The following is a 20,168-nucleotide window of genomic DNA, read 5'->3' as shown; positions in this document are numbered from 1 at the left end:
GCTGCAAAGAGGCAGCCCAACACTGGAGGGCGAGGTATTCTGGACACCTCGGAAGGAAAGTTTTTCTGACTGCTCATGAGAGTCAAGCCTGGAACTGCTTCAGCAGGAAAGGGTATCCTGACTGTTCAGGAAAGTCAGGCTATGCCTGGTGTGATGGTGGATGGTCTCCCCACAGGATATAGCAATCCTGCTCCTCTTCTGGAGAGCCACTACAGCTGAGCTTTGCTCATCTCCCACTTAAGGGGACTTCCTAACAGAGCTCTGCTTCTCCAGCTTAAGATGTTGCTTCTTTAGCTTCACTCTGCAAAAGGGGAAATCCCTGCAGAAATGTAGCAATCTCCTCTGGCTCCAGAGAAAATACTACTTTTTTAAGCTCTCTCTTGCTCTGTCCATTGAGGGACATCTCAGCAAGGATCTTCTCTATGCCAGTGAATGAAGATCCTCACAACCAAAACTCTTTTGAGAAAGAGGTTTATTTGGGAAGGAGCAGTCCAGGAGAGTAGCTACCTTTACCAAGGTGGCGAGAACAGCCCTTTTTAAACTGACCAGGCAGGGCAGTTTACCTAGGATGTCTTGGGGGTGGAGTCAATTAAGGGTTGACTTGGGGCCCAGGGTTCTACTGTTCTGCTCTGTGATTGGTTGATTTCACAAGTCCACTTGGCCAGGGGCAGACAGAGATGGCTCTGATTTGAGCCAAACTGTGTTTCTTTCTGCCATGATCTGAGCCATCTTTCCCTAGTTCTGGGCTCCAGGGTCAGGGTGGGTTTCTGTAGCCAGCCCCCTTTCCCTACAGTCTCCATTATTTTTTGAGCATCTTCACACTCATGAAGCAAGTGTTGAACTAGGATTCAGGAGACAGAGTAATGTTGAAGAAATCATTTTTCCTTTATGGACTTCTGCTTCCTCAGCATTCAAAGAGAGAGTTGTCCCTAAGGTTGTGCCACCCTGGAGAGCCCCATGAAGAAGGAGTGCCATGCTTGTTATTTTATAGGTGGGAAAATAAGTTGTGGCCAGCCAAAAATGACTTTATTACAGAGCTAGTGCTCTAGATAGGCTCCAGAATCTCCCAGCTGGACTACTCTTCTGTATTGCTCCCTATCAGAGTTGAGACAGGCAATGAAATACCACAAACCGCAGTGTTATTATGACTACTAAGCTCCATGGGAAGCTTGGGGCAGACTGTGTCAATTGTCAGAGGGAACCCAAGAACTCTTTTGCTTCTGGGATCCATAAACTTACCCCAAAGGTCCCAAAAAAACCCCCAAAAAACAAAAAATCTCCAGCTTTGCTGGTCCTGTGGTCCCTTTCACAGCTACTCAAACCTGTCCTATTAGCACAAAAGCAGCTACAGGCAAGGTGTTAACATATAGGTGTCCTATAAAGGTTCATTGGCTAACGAGGTGATCAATTGGTCATAGTGTGCCAAACGCATGCTATGCCAACAGTTACTTTTCTGTCACTTCTACAGCAACAAAAAACTGACACAGGCCACAAGTGATGTAAAGAGAAGTTCATTTTGGCCATGGTTCCAGAGACTCAAATTCAGTACTATGTTGCCATCTGTTTCGGCTACCAATGTAGGCTGTACAGTGTAAGCTGTCCAAGGTAGGCTGCCCAATGCCAGCTGTATGATGTAAGCTGTACGATGTGGACTGTCCAATGCCAGCTGTATGATGTAAGCTGTACGATGTGGACTGTAGGATGTAGGCTGTACAACGTAAGCTGTACAACATAGGGTAGGCTGTACAAGGTAGGCTGTCAATGTAGGCTGTAACAAGCAGTTACTCTTGAGACAGCATAGTGGGGGCGCAGTGAGAGAGAAGAGGAGGGGGTGAAGAGGAAGAAGAATTCCTTTCAAGGACTCCCATCTCCAGTGACTTAAGGACCTTCTAAAAGGCCCCTCTCTTTGAGGTCTGCAGACGCCCCAGGACCACCACTCTGGAGTGTAACCCTTATGTGCTGGAGTCCTGGGAAAACTTAGCCAAGCCACAGCACCAGACCTTGATTTAGTTCAGTGTTCTGACCTCACAGACAAAGATGGAAGTGGAAATGCAAAGAGAGGAAGTAATTCCAAGCCACAAAGCTAGTTACTATTACAAAGTTTGAAACATATTGCAGGTATGGAGTGCCAGTTGTAAAAATGGCTCTGAGTCTTTCCTTCCTAGCATCCACCAAGACTCAGCATCTTCTTTCTTTGTCCTTAATTCTAGGCTCACTTTGTGAATTATTTTAGCCTATAGAACCCGGCAGAGGTGACAGTATGACAGTTATGAGTTAAGACCTTAAGCTTCTTTGTATACTTCTCCTTTTCTTCTCTTGGAGTCTTTTCCAAGCATTCTAAAAAAATTCTGGTCTAATCTACAGGATGATTGATGACATATATATGACCTTGGCTCACAGCCAGTTGGCCACTGAACATTCAAGGTTCCAGTGAGGGGTTGACAGTCAGCTCCAGGCAACCTATCCTGATGATGACTGTTAAATGACAGCCAAGCTGAGACTTGTCCAGGTCAACCCAAACACCTAGCTGACTTATAGGAAATGAGATATGCTCATCCCTATGAAATTCTGAGATTTGGGGCAGTTTGTTATACAGTACTAACTAGATAGTACACTAGGCCTCCTGATTCTGAATCATGGTTCTTCCTCCTACATTTCAATTCTTTCTTTCCTCTCTACTTGCAGGAGCAAAGTCTTCATTTATAGAAATCTTCTGTGCTCTTGAGGAGAGGCTGGAAGACAAACCACTACAGGTACCGTGGTAGTGTGAAAGAAAACGGTCCCTAGAGGGAGTGGCATTATTAGGAGGTGTGGCCTTGTTGGAGGAGGTGTGTCACTGTGGGGACAGGCTTTGAGGTCTCATATATGCTCAAGTCACACCAAATGGAACAGTTCATATCTTGTTGCCTGAGGATCAAGATGTAGGGCTCCCAGCTCCTTCTCCAGCGTCATGTCTGCCTGCACGCCGCCATGTCCCACCATGATGATGATGGACTAAACATATGAAAACTGTAAGCCACCACATTAAATGTTTTCCTGTATAAGAGTTTCCATGGTTGTGGTATCTCTTCACAGTGATAGAAGTCCTATCTAGGATAGACAGGTGCTTATAGTGACTTCCTAAGAACTTCTGTCTTAATTAAGGTTTCTATTGCTGTGAAGAGACACCATGACCATGGTAACTCTTACAAAGGAAAACATTTAATTAGGGTGGCTGACAGCTCAGAGGTTCGTTATTGTCATGGTGGAGCGCAGGCAGACATGGTACTGGAGCTACATCTTGATCCCCAGGCAACAGGAAGTGAACTATGTCCCACAGTGGGCATAGCTTGAGCATAGGAGACCTCAAAACCTGTCCCCACAGTGACACACTTCCTTCAACAAAAAAGACCACACCTACTCCAACAAGGCCACACCTCCTAATAGTGCCACTCTTTTTGGAGGCTATTTTCTTTCAAACCACCACATTCTGCTCCCTGGCCCTCATAGGCTTGTAGCCGTATCATAACACAAAATTGCACTCAGTTCAACCTCAAAAGTCCTCACAGTCTATAACAGTTTCAACTTACTTAGAAGTCTAAAGTTCAAAGTCTTTTCTGAGATTCATGTAATCTCTTAACTGTAATTCCCTGTAAAAGCAAAACCAAAAAGCAGATCATATAATTCCAACATATAATGGCACAGGATATACATTACCATTCCAAAATTTAGGGAAGGGAACATAGTGAGGAAATACTGGACCAAAGCAGGACTGAAAACCAGCTGGGCAAACTCCAAACTCTGCATCTCCATGTCTGATTTAAAACACTCTTCAGATCTCCAACTCCTTTCAGGTTTGCTGACTTCAACACACGTCCCTCTTCTTGGGCTGGTTCCATTTCTTATTAGAAGCTAGTCCACAACTCTTGGGGTCTCCAAGGCAATCCAAGCTTCACCTTCACAGCTTCACAGAATGGCCTCTTTGGGCCTCCATTCAGAACACAGGACTTACTTAGCTCCATTCCACTTCTTGGTTCCCCTTTTCTCCTCAACTTGTACATTTGGTATTTTTACTTTCTCAGCTTGCTCTTTTTCATTATAGATCTTCATTAGAGTTGTCACTAATAACCACACGACAGAGTCTACTGTGCTTGCCTGTTTTGAGATTTCCTCTGCCAAAGCAATTAATCAAAAGCTCTTCAATTTAGCCTCAGGCAGACTTTTTTTGGGCAAGGGCAGAAAGCAGCCACATTTTCACCAAAATATCATAAGAACAGTCTCTAGCCTACATACTAATATTCTTCTCTGAAACCTCTGGAGCCAGGCCTTGCAGTTCAAATCACCCTCAGCACCATTGTCTTCCATGCTCCTCCTAGTATGATCCATTAAACAGTGCTTAAAGCATTCCACTGCTTTTCTAACTAAAACTCCAAAATCCAAATTCCTCTAAACAGAAGCATGGTCAGGCTGATCACAGCAATTCCTCAGTCTCTGTTGTCAACTTCCATCTCAGGCCTTCTATTGCTGTGAAGAGATACCATGACCACAAAACTCTTACAAAGGAAAACATTTAATTAGGGCTGGCTTACAGTTTCAGAGGTTTAGTCCATTGTCTTCTTGGTGGGACATGGCAGTGTGCAAGGCAGACATCGTGCTGGTGCTGGAGTAGGAGCTGAGAGTTCTACATCTTGATCTGCAGGCAGTGGAAGCAACTGGGCAGTGTCTTGAACATATGATACCTCCAAACCCACCCCCATAGTGACACACTTCCTCCAACAAAGCCACACCTCCTAATAGCACCACTCCCTATGGAGAGCATCTTCTTTCAAACCACCACAAGAGAAGATAATTGATATCTAGTGCCACTTAGAATCTTGTTTTTCTTTTTTGGTGCCTCAGGTTCCTCCGTTCCAGAACCTGGCCATATGGCTAGGTTTTTCTGGGCTCTTATGATGTCAACAGCTGTTTGACAAAAGCCACCACATAGAGAATGCAGCAGGTATTCCCAGAGAGCTGTGATAAAGTCTTAAATTAGTGCTCTGCTTTTGTCTGGTACCTGTAGCCTTTGAATGGGAATGTACACCTACTGAGTGACTCCTGAGTCCAGGGATGGCTTGGTACCAGGTTTTCGGATATTCTACCTCTTTTGGATATTTACAAGATGACATCTTCATGTAGCTATACTTCTGATGTTTAACATATATTCAGAAAAGGATCATTCATAGGCAGAACATCAGATATTACTAAGATGACCTGCAAGGACATCACACTCATGAAAGAGAACATTGCTTGATACCAAGAAGACTTCTCACACTCCTCCCACCAATGGGCCCCTCTTCCTTTCTTCCATCCCACCTTTTCTTATTTTAAATAGCAAAAGAAAAGTGACATTGTCAAAATGTAAACAATATCAAAGTTCAGTGTATGTGGGATCACTCATGTGTGTGGCAATTCTTTCCAGCAATCTTTTCTCTATTGGACAACAATTTGAGTGCAGTAATTCACACGGTAAGGTGTGGAGCAGCTGTTTGCTCCTGTAGTGCCCACGCCACCACCCATTCACCATGTCCATGTGAGGGCTGAGGATTAAAACAGACACAAGACAGCCGGTCATTCATCTCAGCAGAATGCTGAATGCCATTTAGGAGGGAAAAGGCCTTAAATACAGGCTTACAGCACAGTGGGAGAACCCTGGAGGTCAGAAGTTCGGTACAGATGTTTTACATACTTGCATCCTAGCTGTTTACACCAAATGCAAGATACACAAACAAGGAACCTCGGGTAAGCATTTAGGAGGAAGGAAACCGGTAGGGAATTAGCATAGGGAGGACATCTGGTCAAGGTCAGCAAGCAAGGCAACAGCTACTCAAGGAAGGGGGGGCAGGGCCCAACAGGTTCCCCCTTTTTACTAAAAAATGAGCTTCTGTCTTAGGCTGCATGGGACATCAGCATGTCACCTTACCTGTCATAGGGGGTACCTGTCCAGGCCTCACAGGTCCCCTGTCTTAGGTTGGTGCATGCCCCTCAGGTATTACCCGTCATTGAATACTCATTATCATACAGGCTCAACCATGTGTGAGCTGTAGGGTGAACTGCTGCCAAAGATCTCAAAGTGGCGCTGGGCTTGCAATCTGTGTGTTTAACACAGAAAAGACCAACATAAGTCCTAGCCCACTTATAGCCAGTAGGCTAATGGCAATTGAGCCATTCCCTTCCTTAACGAGCCTTACTGCAAATTGGAGTCCTCGTAAGATGGTATCCCAGCTGGGTGGTGGTGGCACACGCCTTTAATCCCAGCACTCGGGAGGCAGAGCCAGGCAGATCTCTGTGAGTTCGAGGCCAGCCTGGGCTACCAAGTGAGCTCCAGGAAAGGCGCAAAGCTACACAGAGAAATCCTGTCTCGAAAAACCAAAAAAAAAAAAAGGTATCCCAAACGCAAATGGAACTTGAGTTTTATAAATTTTATAACTATCAAAGCCAATTGAAATGTATATTACTGCCTAATTAAATTCATCATAATTAACTGTGGTAGCTACTTTTGCTGCCAGGGTCTCCACTGCACTAGCTGTAGTAACCAGCTATGAAATAGCAATACCAGAAACAGTAGCAGTGGTGGCTGCTACCACTGTAGTAGCAACAACAGCCACAGTGAAGTCAGATTCTCTTCTGGAGCATGTGAGCACCATCTGTGTCTAACTGCCATGGTCCACTGGCATGGACACAACTCTAGGAACACGAACCACCAAGGCCCATTTTTCAAAAATATGGAATGCTTCATGAATTTGCATGCCATCCTTGTGCAGGGACCATGCTAATCTTCTCTGTATCATTCCAATTTTAGTATATGTGAACACTGCTTAATAAATAAAACAACCAATATAATGAAAACTTCCTTGGCCTTTTCCGCCCATCAATTATCTCCTCTCCTATGTTTGGCCCTATATATATATTTCTTATTTTTGTATTTTCATTTTCACTTTACTTTATGTGTATTGGTGTTTTGCCTGCACGTACATAAGTGCACCACACATGTGACCAGTGCCCATGGAAGCCAGAAGAGGGCACTGGATTTCCTGGAACTGGATTTACAGACTGTTGTGAGCCACAACATAGGTGCTGGGAACCAAACCTGGGTCCAAGGGCTCTTAACTACCGGCTACCTTCCAAGCCTCAGCCTAGCCCTTCCTTACCTCACACATGTCACATTTCTACTGTATGGTGTATTGAGTATCCACATCATTTTATTTTATGGTTATAATAACACATCTGAAGCTTCAATTGCACATACATGTGGAGTTTTAAACAAGTTGTTGTTTAAATATTACCTCCACAGAAGAGATATGAACCTGGGCTTTAGAGCCAGGCAATCTGACTATGATGCCAGCCCCTTTGGTTAGAAGCCTGGTAACCTTGGATAAATTATTTCATTCATCTTTCCATACTTTGATGTACTCACCTATGAAATGAAATAGTAAAAATTGCTGTGTCAACATTGGAGAAGGTCAGGAGATATCTACTAGGTTCTCCTGAAATGGCTGGGGCTCTGATGTTACATGTCTGCAGTAACTCAGCATACTGCATTTCTTTTTTATTTTGAAAGATTTTATTTTTATTTATTGATTCAAGTGCTTGAGGAGGCCAGACGGCATTGACTTCCCTGGAACCAGAGTTACATGAAGTTGTGAGTCACCTGATATGGATTCTGGAAACTGAACCTGGGTCCTCTACAAAAGCAGTAAGCACTCTTAATCACTGAGCCATCTCTTCAGCCCCCATGGTACCCCCATGCAAACGCAGGGCTGTCTCATAATGGGAAACACATGTGTGCATGTAGACATACTCAAAGCCACATGCATACCATACTCCCCCATATATGAGGGCTAGTTTGCAACCTCTAAGCCCCCTTTCATTTCATATTTTTATCTGTGCCATTGGTTGTTGTGTGCACTCTGTTCCAGCCTCTAATCAGAGTGCTAGGCTGTTGGACATATTCACTGTCCAGCTCAAGGGTTCCTAACCCACAATGAACATGCCGGTCCCTACAGCTCTCTAGAGAGAATATAAAGGATTCATCAACTTGCATAGGAAATGCATTTTTCATTGCCCTCTGATTTTCAGAACTCCTTCAATTGCAGATGTGGACAACAAACCACTGTGCGGTTAACACAGCCACATCTGATCCCCACAGCTGTCACCAGCGGAAACTACCGAGCTATTTCCATATCTCATTACAGTTGCTGCAGCACCTCCCCATGTCCTTTATTCTCATCATGTTGTTGACATTGTAGTAGCTATTGAACCTATTGATATGTTTTTTTCTTTAGAGTATTAATAAGGATAATGTGTATTGCATATATGCTGCTCTGTCAGAAGCTTGTTTAACACTTCTGTAACTGTATTTCAATACAATTCAGTTCCTTCATAGTACAACATAGCCTATGTCATCCACTGAAAAAAATTATGCCCAGAAGAGTTCAAGGTCTTCACAAAAGTGCTGAAGGCATTCACACTGCTGATGGAGAGTGTCACTTGGTTGTCACTATGGTTTGCTTGTGAGATGCTATCAATAGGCTCAGGTGCTAGAACACAAGGTTCCCAGTGGGTAGCGCTGTCCCTGGAGGTTGTGAGGCCTGGTGGAGGTGTGTCACAGGGGGTAGGGCCTTTGGAGACTAGCCCAGCTCTCCTTGTGGTCACCAACCATGCCAGAGGTTCTCCTCAGAACCTATGGTGCTGCCCTCACTGTGCCTCCCTGTGAAGAGGAGCTTCACTTCCTGAAACCGTGGGTCAAAATAACCGTTCCCTCCCCATGACTTCATCAGATATTCTAGTTGCAGGATGAGAAAACGGGGAGCTGTGAAGCTAGAGGCAGAGCCTCCATCTTCTTCTATGTGACTAGTGCCAGTGGTGCTAATCTTCTACATATCCCGCAGGTCAGAAGTTTTCCAGGTTAGTTAGATGCCATGCTTCCAGGAGGCCACATTTTGCAGATGTAGTGGAAACTTCTGGTTTCCTTTTAGCTGCTTGATACCTGAGGTCCTTATGTTTGAGTGAATCATCTAAAAGATGAGGGATGGCCTGCTTTCTCCTTACATGTAGCCTGAAAGTATTGGCTCAGTGATCCTCAGCGCTAGGGCACCAACCCACGACTGGTCAAACGGCTCTTCTGATCAAATGCTCCCATCCTAGACTTCAAATTAGAAACTCCCCAAAGGAGGACCACGTAGGATGGGTTCTGGCCAGCAGAGACAGTCACTTCACTGTCCTATAGTACAGTAGATTGAAATCCAGTGGCCATGCAGCTGTCCAGTGTTGGAGCTGCTGGGGTTGCAGACTATGATGTCCTCACTGGATATCCTCTCAAGATGGACCCTCCACATTCTACCTGCCTTTGAATTTACAACATTGCAGTCATGTTGGAGTTTTTGTAAGTTGTCCAACATCCTTTAAACAACTCTCCCCACATTGCTTCAAATAACCAGAGGTTTTCATGGTACGTATAAAATCTTTGTCTTGAGGAATTTTGGAAGGTACCAACTCTTTAGCTTGGGAAATACATCCTTGAGATTAAGTTTTCTAAGCCCATAAACACAAGTTTCTCCTTTTCTAAAGGTGCCATTCAGTGTGTGTGTGTGTGTGTGTGTGTGTGTGTGTGTGTGTGTGTGTGTGTGATGTGTTGTTCAATGTCAGCATGAGTTTTGAGAGAAGCATCACTAGGTGTTTTGTCATTGCACAAACATCATAGCGTATATTGAGATACACCTTGATAATACATGTCTGCTATTCTCTTACATGTCTTCTATTTCACTGGTCACTCATTGCTCATGGGATGGTTATTTTGATGTGCACAACTGCCAGGTTAGTTTGAACCATCAACTTGACACAGCCTAGAGTAATTGAGGAAAGCCTCAATTGAGGGATTGCTTAGGTCAATTGACTTGTGGGTGTGTCTGTGGGTAATTGTCTTGATTGTTAATTGATGTAGGAGGGCCTGGTCCATTGTGGGTGGCAACATCCCTAGGCAAATGGTCGTGCACTATGTAGGAAAGATGACTGAGGGTAAGTGGGCTTTTGAGCCAGCAGGCAGCATCCTCCGTGTTTCCTGTTGTTTCTCCTTTGCTGTGTGGTCATAGCATTTTATCCCAGCAACAGAACTGAAACTAAGACAATGATTGTGTGTCCATAGCACGTGACTAGTGGAGGATAGCAGTGTACCAGTAATGTAGTCCATCTCTAAGGCCATACCAAATGACCCTGCTTCCTTGTGTGGGCACTTCTTCCCCACCCATTGTACCACGGCTGGTGTGTGTGACAAATAGCAAAGGGCAGAAGAGATGGTGGGTTTTATTAGTTATAAAAAGATTCAGTTCCTACACCAAATGATCTTTTATCTCCTGTCTCTTGGGTGACTAAGAGGGGAAGCTGGCTGCTACACCCTGGGCAGCTCTATGGAACAGCCTACGCTGAAGGTGAATGTGAAGGCTTCAAACCATATGAATGAGCTTATAAGGAGATTTTCCAACCCAATGAAGTCTTGAGATGCTGCCTGTCAGCTTGCCTGAACCTCTATGAAAGACCTCCTAGTTAAACTGTTCCTACACCCTTGATCCTTAGAATATGGGCATGATAATAAACATTTATGGTTTTAAGTTGCTAATGATGCAGTATAATTGGCTGCAGAAGAGATGACCAATAGATAGACAAGGCTAAATAAAATGTTCATTTGAGTTGGTGTTTGTAGCCTGGTAGATGGATAGCAGATTGTAAGGACAGTTGGCCACAACAAGGGGAGTATTTCCATACTATGCATACTAAACATGTAATGCTCAAGAGGATAGTAGCTGTTATATATAAAGAGTTCCTCTAAATCAATATGATAATGAACAGTTGTCCAGCAGAAAAATGGGTCTGTGACCCTGGGAAAAATCACTTAATTGGTTTCTTCATTTTTAAACTTGGAGAAACAACAGCTTTCTTTTGCAGGGATTAGAATGGTGCTTCACAACAGTGTAAACTGAGTTACTTTTTTTCCTAATGTAATAAATAGTATTTTCCAGAGAGAGTTGTAAGGCAGCCATTTTACAAGACAGTTTACTCAGTCAGAGAGATGCTAGTTTATTGCTCCTATTTGGGTTGCCACAGGAAGGTACTGCAGAATCTGGGGAAGGTCCTTCCTACCCCACAGACCTGCTCAGACGGCCATGATTAATCATCTTGAAAAAAGTCTGGTGCATCATTTGTACTCAGTTAGTGTTTGCTGGCTGAATAAGGCTTGGAGTGAGAGAGCAAATGTGGTGTACATGTGCGGCAGGAAAGCTTGAGGACGAAGGCACAGCAGGTGTAATGGTACCATGGAGGTATATGCTAACCTAGCCTGGAGGTGGTCAGGGGTGCCGTGTGATGCCTGGCTGGGTTGGGGAGGTCAGGGGTGCTGTGTGATGCCTGGCTGGGTTGGGGAGGTCAGGGGTGCTGTGTGATGCCTGGCTGGGTTGGGGTGGTCAGGGTTGCTGTGTGATGCCTGGCTGGGTTGTGGAGGTCAGGGGTGCTGTGTGATGCCTGGCTGGGTTGGGGTGGTCAGGGTTGCTGTGTGATGCCTGGCTGGGTTGTGGAGGTCAGGAGTGCTGTGTGATGCCTGACTGGGTTGGGGAGGTCAGGGGTGCTGTGTGATGCCTGGCTGGGTTGGGGGAGGTCAGGGGTGCTATGGGTTGAAACAAAATGTGCAGAGGAGGTGGTGTCAAGAGTTAGCTCACACAGGTCCTGGAGAAATTCATCTTTTTGCTTTGCTCAACAGGTAGTATCCATGGAAAGCTTTGAGCAGAAGAGTAAGGTTACTTGCATCTCTCTGGCTGCTCAGCTACAGAAGCTCAGGTGAGGGGTAGTGTGGATGTGATGTCAGCAGCCCAGATGTGATAAGTGTTCCAGTCAAGGATGCTGTGTGGCGTGATTCTGGCTGCCTTGGGGTCTTCAGGGGCTGGCTTCACCCCTGCAGTCATACCAAGTCCCTTTCTCACTCAGAAGGGCCTTGCTTTTGCTTTAAATGCTCTGTTGTCACCATCTTTAAATTTTTAATTCTGAGCCGGGGCTAACTTTCACACTGCACTCCAGAAGTTACATACCCAGTCCTGGGTAAAAGGAAGTTTGTGGACGGATGGATGTGAGGTGTGAAAGGAAGGGAGGTATTGCAGCCAAGGCTCTTGGCATCAGTGACTGAAGCTTGAGATGCCATTGAGGGGAGTTTGGTAGGGAAAGCAGAAAGAAGCTCAGGATGAGGGGAAGAAGATGGGGGGGGGAATTTTTTCTGGAACATGAGGTCACTTGAGAACAACCCAATCCTAGGGTCCTCTTTGGTAGTTCTGTCCCACTGGATTTTAATCAGAAGATGTCCCTGTCCACAGTGGCATGACAACAGAGATAACAACAGCTGTGTCCTCCTTGGGGACAATGCCTGACCTCAGGGGGACTGTGCATGCAGCTGACTTATTTTTAGATTTGTCTCATTCTTTCTCCATGGCTGTGGGGAAGTCTGGATGAAAAATTCTGAGGCTGAATGCATATGGCTGAATGAAAACCTTTAATTAAGAGTTAAAGACTTTAATCTGTCTGTAACTTGGTTTTATTCCTAAACCCTACAATTTTAAAAGGGGTTTTAAAAAAAATGAGGACACAAAATGACAACTGATACAAAGCCATGGCTATGTGGAGCCAAAATAACTGTGGTCTCTGCCAGTGACAAGCTCTACCCTTCAAACCACTGCAACCATAAGTATCTTTTCCTCATCTGAACCGTGAAGTTTTTCTCCCCTTCTGCCAGTTTTGCTGACTCAGTATAGAGAAATACATTCTGTCCCTCCCCTTGGCAGACACCCCCACATACTGCTGTCACATCCACCTGTGTCTTTCTCTGCCCCCTTCTTCCTGGGTATCCCAGATAGGCCATCCAAGGAAAGCAATGCTTCATTCCTTCTTTTGACGCCACCGAAGGAAGGGAGGCGAAGTACGTACTCATCTGCCTTAGCCTTTTTCCTGCTGCTGTGATAATAAAATGGCCTGCAAAAGCAACTTATGGGACAAAGGGTCTATGTCTGCTCAAGTGGCCCAGCAGTCAAGGTGGCAAAAGCCTGAAGATGCCCATCACCTCCAACCACAGCCAGGAAGCACAGTAAGCTCTCCCTCTCAGAGTGGTCCCCTTTTATAGTCCAGGATTCCCACCCTTGGAAGGCTGCTGCTCACAGATTACCATGGGTCTCTTAGTTATGGTAATCAAGATGATCCCCACAGTCATGCCAAGAGGCCCATCTCACAGGTGATTCTTTATTGCATTAACCATCCCAAGATCTTTCCCCCCAAGATCCAATTTCCTACAGTTTGTCAGAAGCAAGCAGCAGCTTGGGCAGGAAGGAGTGTGGCACTTGGGATGCCAAATGCTGACATGACATGCAAGCGAGAGAAAGCCCTCTGAGTTTCTCATATATAAATAATGCAAGTTTGGAAGCACTCACCTTTGGACCCGCAGGAACTGTTGGAGCTTGTGCAGTGAGGGAAAAGGAAATTGCTGAGACAAGCAGGAGAAAAGCCTACTCACTGGGCTGCACTTGATTCAGCCGGGAGAGCAGCTGCTCCATGCAGGGAGAGGAGCGAGGGACCTGCTGGTGCAAGGGAAGAGCTGGGGAGGACAGGGGCCTCTGGACACAGGGCTGAGAGTTCTTGGTACAGAAAGCATTGTAGAGGCAGTTGAGCCTTTCTGTAAGTGAAAGAAAGGAGAAAAATAAAGCCACAAGCAATGGCAACACAGTTAACATGAATACCAATGAAGTGAATTTTAATACCTGAGTATTCATGTAGTTAATGTACAGATATTAACATGCTGTTAATATATTAACATTAACACAGTTCTTAGTAAATCCCGAGTAACTGTATTAGTGGTTTCCTCATCACTATGACAGAATTTGTGACAAAAGCAGCATAGTTAGATTCACTGTGGCTCCCAGTTTCAGGACACACAGTCCACCATGTGAGGGAGGCATGGTGTTGAGTGGACCAGTGGTGATGGGAGACCACGTGAGGGAGGCAGGGTCAGTGGTGGTGGGAGTGTGAGGTTGGGGCTCCTGATGGCCTCACACTGGAGGAAAAGGGAGGAGGCAGGCCATAAAACCTCAAGCCCTGCCCCTTAGTGACCCACTTCTCCCAGCAAAAAACATCACCTCCCAAAGGTTCCACAACCTCCCCCAACAGCACTACCAGCAGGGACAAAGTATTTAAACACATGCCTACTGGAGGCATTTCATAGTCAAACCATGGCAAGTCAATGGTTGACAAACATTTTCTATAAACAGTCATACAGTCGATAATTTCAGCTTCTGTGTCCATGTGGTCACGGAACCATAGATATTTAGCTCAGCTACTGCAGGGCAAAAGCAGCCATCGGCAATATATTAGCTAGAGGGTGTGGGTGAGTCCAACACAACTTTACTGATGGACACTGAAATGTAAGTTGTATGCTTTGTGTGCCTTGGGATATTTTTCCTTTTGATTTAAAAATATGTACTTATTATTAGTGTACCTGTGTGTGTATGTGTGTGTGTATGTGGTGTGTGTGTGTGCAGTGTGTGTGTGCAGTGTGAATGTGGATGTCAAGGACAACTTTCTGGAGTCAGCCCTCTCCTTCCACATTTTTGTGGGTTCTGGGGATTGAATTCAGGTTGTCGAGTTTGCAAGGCAAGTCCTTTTTTGGTTGAGTCATGTTGGAAGCTCTTCTTTTAAATCTTTCCAATGTTTTAAAAAAAACATAGAAACCATTCTTAATCTGTTATCTGTGTAAAAACAAGTGAGTCTTTATTCAGGTAAGAATGATGGATCTTGTAGGTGACTTGTATAGGTTCACGGTTTTAAACCTCACAATAATAGCTCCATTTGACAGATGAATGAATCCAGGTACAGATAAAAGAAATCAACTGCCCACTGAAGCAATAACATCAAGTATTCCAGAAAGTAGACTTATTTAAAACAGGGTCATTGCAGATATAATTGGCAAAGATATTTTGCCATTGCAGTAGGCCCTGCTTCAGTAAAATAGCTGTCCTTACTAAAAAGAAAAATTAGGTCCAGAGGGCATACAGGATGTGCATGGGGAGCAGAGAGCCTGGGCTGGTGCTTTCACCTGCAGAGGAACTCAAAGATGGCCTCCAGCCTTTCAGAAGGCATGTGATAGACTGATGTCTTCGTCTGTTGGAAAGAACCAACCCTGCTCTCAACTCTTGACTTTGGAACTGGACTTCAGGGCTGTGAGATGAGAAGTTTCTGGTGTGAGTCACCCAACTGGTGGCACTTTGTCATAGCAGCCCCTGACAAACTAACAGAGTTGAAAAGCCAGTGGCACAGCTGGGCCCAGGGGGCGGCTGTGCATCAGATTTAACTAGCAGGCTGTTTATTTATTTTGGAGTTTTGAGTAAAAGGTTTTTGGCAGTTTAAAGGTACTAGAATAATAGAGACACTGATTATGTGGAAGAATCTGTATACATTTTATCTCTTTTTCTTGACTTATTGCTTTGGCCAGGACCTGTCTGTAGTCACATGTTGGCTAGGATTGATGAGAGTAGGTCCATTCCTTGCTTGGTTTCTCATTTTAGATGGGAAGTATTCAGACCTTTTGCATTAAGCATGATGTTACCTGTAGGTTTTTGCTCCCAGATGCCCTTTATCAGTTCAAACATTTCCTTTAATTACTAGCTTGTTATGGTGGATTCCAAGTTATTTGTCTTCCTTTTCTTTTCCTGAATCTATTGATAGGATCCTATAGATTTTCCTACTTATTCTCGTGATATGGTGAAACTCATGGATTGATTGGATTTTTGTTTGTCTTGAAACACTTATGTATCCCAAACTAGGATCCTCCTGACTCCACCTCCTAGATGTGGGATTACAGACATGTGCCACTCTGCCTGGCACATTGGTTGATTTTTTTTTTTTTGAAGCATATTTGCATTTCTCTGGATAAGCCTTATTTGGTCATTATATTTTATCCTTCTAAACTACTGGATCCCATTTGCAAATATTTTTGGTATATTTATGTCCATGTTCATTACAAATATTGTTCTGTAATTGTGCTATCTAATGTGTTACACCCTGATTATATGTGTTATATAAATTGAGGTATAAGTGGCTTAGATTATGATATATAATTCAAAATTTATCTCCTAAGTTACAGCCACATGCCATGGCCTCAGAAGCTGATTGTAGTTTGTGGTCACTATCTTGGATGATAGAGTTCTCCCATGGCCCTCTGCTTTTGAACGCAGCTACGAAAAGTTGTAACTTAGAAGTGTTTCTTCTCTTTGCTCCTTGGGGCAGCTGTGAGCTCCATTAGCTAGCTGTCTCCAGGGATAAGCGGGGCTTTATCTGACTGATCATTTAATAACTATTTTCCTCCTAAAAGCACTCTTGAAAATTCTCAGTATGGAAGGAGTCAGCTCAGAATTATTATAGATATCAAAAGTTGCTTTAATTAAAAATGGTAAGTTTTAATTTGGTGAGTTCCTTAAAGGATGCATAAGGTAAACATGGTTTTGCCAGCCAGGTCTTCTCCTGGACATACTTTCTGAAGCTGAGTTAGTAAGTCATAGGAACGTAGGCTTGCTCAGGAAGCACTAACGCAGGATCTCCCTTGACATGGTGTAATTTATACAGCTGTAATTTTACTATCGTCATGCCACTGGGGTCTGTCTGCGGCATGGAGAATCTTCAGGTGTGACTTTTTCTACTGAACACCTCTCTTTCCACAATTAAAGCTCATGCTGAACATGTTGTAATTTCTAAGAGCATAGAGACCACAGTGAAGGAGAACTTTCCCTCCGCTGGGCTCAGGGTGAGGAGGAGACGGGAGTGCAGGGAAGAAGGAGCACACTGCTTAGCAGGGCAAAATGAAGCTCCTGCTGTGCCGGGAATCTTGCAGTCAGCTGTGGAGGAGGGTGGTGTTCTAGGGAAGGCTCCCCAGTCCTGAGCCCCCATACCCAGACTTCTTTCTGTAATGACACCAACATTTAGCTTCTTTTGATCACAACCCTTTCCAGAAAGCCCGGTGTGATGTTTGAAAAGTACGTTGGGGACATATCCAGGGTGCAAATCCCGTCACTCGCTGTGTGAATCATGTCCCTGAGGGAGGTTGAGCTTATTAAAACAAACGTGGGTTTTTAATGAGTGACCTTGGTCAAGCCACATAACTTCTGTCTCTAACTGTTCTCCCAGCAAAGCAGAGCTACTAATTTCTTCCTTTCAGTGTTACTGGTGGACGATGTGATAATATCTGCAAACATTTGGCACAAGACTTGACAGTAAGTGCTCAGTCAGTTTGAACTCAGTCTCTTGCCTTTCTTAAAGCTGTCCAGTGAAGGGGATACAAGGTCACTAGTCTATAAACTCCATCCCCTGGGATATTAACTATGACAATATATAATTTTACACTTTCATGGAATAGTCTTCTTGGGTAGGTTGGACTTTGTACTTGTGCCCTAAATGTCATTGGTTATAGGGTGGAACAGGTTTGGCCAAACCTATCCTTCAGTTGTAGGTCTGAGGTCAGGGATTACAAAGAACATGAGTATTTTTGGATTAACAGGTGATAAAAATTAGCTGAGGTTGTTTATCAAACTGATTTGAGTTTTAAACATGGTTTTGTAACTTCTTAGCTGTAAAAGATGAAAACAATTCCTTTTACTTGTCCTTTCCCTTTGAGACAAGATCTTGCTACTCAGGCTAGCCTGGGACAGTCTTCCAAGTGCTAAGATTACAGGTGCATCCCACAGTTTGGCCTCATTTTGTTCTTTAAATCTCAGAATTAAAATCAGATGAGAGAGAGAGAGAGAGAGAGAGAGAGAGAGAGAGAGAGAGTGAGAGAGGATGGAGAGAGGAAGACAGGAGAGTGAGAGGGAGGGAGAGAGGGAGGGAGAAATCACTATCTCATAGAGTTGTAATATTGAATGTTATCATACATATCATATCTCAGAGTGTATACAGTATGACCACTGTGATCCAGACCTGAGGCTTTACCCATGTAAAGCTTGCAGGAAGTTCATTTCCTTAGGGCACAGCATCCTAACACAGACCCGTCTTAGAAGCTTTGCTCTTGGCATCTCGTTGGCCAAGAAGCAATAATCTGTTTCCCTCATTTTTCTTGCTGTATCCCATCTGGTCTTAATTAAGGTTCTGTTAGAAACAATAAAGTGCAAAGGATGAATCTTCCTTGAACTTCCAAAAGGTTATGTGCCAGACAGTGTATCTCAGGAGGGGTTGATGTACATGGGAATGATGCCAACATTCTCCAAATTTCTCCAAAACTATGTGTGTGAATAGGGATATGACTCAAATTCACTGCACTGGGCATCAAATATAATGGTCACACCAGGTCCACAGTTAGAAGATGACTTCCCCTCATTAGAATAATTTATAGAGTTGAGTCCTATTTTGACCTGTGCAACCCCTGTTACACCTTTGGATCAGTGTGTCAGGGATAAAGTTAGGATATAATCACCTAAAGTAATTGATCACAGGAATATCATCAAATCTTTCTATAGAATATCCTTCCCATGATGAAGAACCAAACACATGTTGTTTGTCCTTAAAATGCACTCAGGTGGGATATGGCTCAGTGGGTAAAAGACTTGGTATGCAAAGAGGAAGACCTGAGTTCAAATGCCCAGAACTCACATCAAGCTGGACATGGTAGTGGGCATCTGTAGTTCCAGTGCTCTTGTGGAGAGATGGGAGCAGGAGAAGCCCTGAAAGCCCCTGGGCTAGCCTGGGGTTTCCAGCAGCAAACATGAGACCCTGTCTCAATCAAATGGGAGGCCAAGATGGATGCCCAAAGCTGTCTTCAGACGTATACACACATGATGTGGCATTCATACACTTGCAGTCACACACTTGCACCTTTAAAATGCATTCCTAACTCAGTTTAGTAGCTGTGCTCACAGTGATTGCTGTTTATACTTATTTCAGTGCATTACATACAGATGTACATGGATAACGCCGAGAAACTCTGACAGTTGGTCCATTTTACAAATTAGGAGAAAGAGTCTCAGAAGGGTCAGGTGAGTTGCTCAGTATCACACGGCACAGCCGGGGTGAATTCAGCCGCAGTTACCGCAGAGGCTGTGCCTGTGCTCTTGGTCTACAGCTGGCTGAGGGTATAATTAAGGGTGATATTCAGTCCATTGCTTTAAATACTTCATGAATAGTTAAGGAGCCGAGACATAACCATCATAATAAAAAGCCAAATCTGTTGAGAACTTAGGAACACCAGGGACTGTGCTACACTATAGTATGCAGTGCCACCATACCCTGTTGACATTAAGTAGCTTTTAGCAATATTTATTATTACTCTGAGTGTATTGATGTGTAGTGGAGGTCAGAGGGCAACTTTGTGGGACCGGTTCTCTTTCTTTTTTCCCTGGGCTTGGGCTTGTTGGGCTTGCAACAGCAAGTGCTCTCCCCTGAGCATGGTTGCCTCCTAAGCAGCTACTCCCTCTGGTAGATCTGGGCTTCAAATCCAGAGTCCAGAGCAGAAACCTTGCGCTGCTTCCCAAGCCTGCTGACAGGTGAACCGACTATGGAGGACTCTGCTGATGGGTGTGTCAGGGTCCCGCTGTGTGACCAGCATCAGCGCGCGGCTGAACTCAGGCGGCTGAGGTCAGCTCGGTGCTGGGCGGTTGTCTTGTCCTCAGCAGCAGAACCTTCGGCACATGGCTAGCTGCCTGAGAGTGTTCATGGTTTAGGTTAAGTAAAGATGTTGTCCTGAACCAAGGCTCGTGGCTGTCTTGTTAATTGATCGCCTTGGTGTTGCTGCTTTCCTGAACTCCTCATGCACACGGAATGATTTTCAGAACAGCAAGAGCTCGTATTTTCTGTGGTCCACGCAAGCCATTGTTTGGAGTATCCTCACAGACAAACAGCACGTGGGCAGGTGGTGGCGGCAGAGTGGCATTTGGAGAGAGGGATGTGGATGGAACCACACAGTCACATGTTTTGTCCTCTACAAATCTATTTCCTCAAAGCTAGCATAAAGTTAAAAAGAGGACCAGGACCCTGACCAAAAAGCTGTGAGAAGTGCAAAGAGTTCAGAACGAACATGGTTGCCGAGGAAGCTCATGGTCAGCCACCAGTGGAAGATGCAGCCAGGCGCCTTCTGCGCTGGCCGTTCC

The 20,168-nt window shown here is 44.6% G+C and overlaps 1 long non-coding RNA gene and 1 pseudogene across 2 annotated transcripts in view; one reads left to right on the top strand and one right to left on the bottom strand.

The window, feature by feature from the left end:
• LOC114707340 overlaps positions 1–20,168 on the top strand; it is a 242,212-nt gene that overhangs the window by 42,535 nt on the left and 179,509 nt on the right. For both annotated transcript variants that reach the window (XR_005090426.1, XR_003736639.2), the window contains exon 2: positions 11,768–11,844. This is a non-coding gene — a long non-coding RNA (uncharacterized LOC114707340). The remainder of the gene's footprint in view (positions 1–11,767; positions 11,845–20,168) is intronic.
• LOC114707347 lies at positions 6,738–6,833 on the bottom strand (annotated as a pseudogene).

Source organism: Peromyscus leucopus, chromosome 8b (genome assembly GCF_004664715.2).
Source record: "Peromyscus leucopus breed LL Stock chromosome 8b, UCI_PerLeu_2.1, whole genome shotgun sequence".
Classification (NCBI taxonomy): domain Eukaryota; kingdom Metazoa; phylum Chordata; class Mammalia; order Rodentia; family Cricetidae; genus Peromyscus; species Peromyscus leucopus.
Note: the sequence above shows the minus strand (reverse complement) of the source record. Positions and strands in the feature narration are given on the sequence as shown.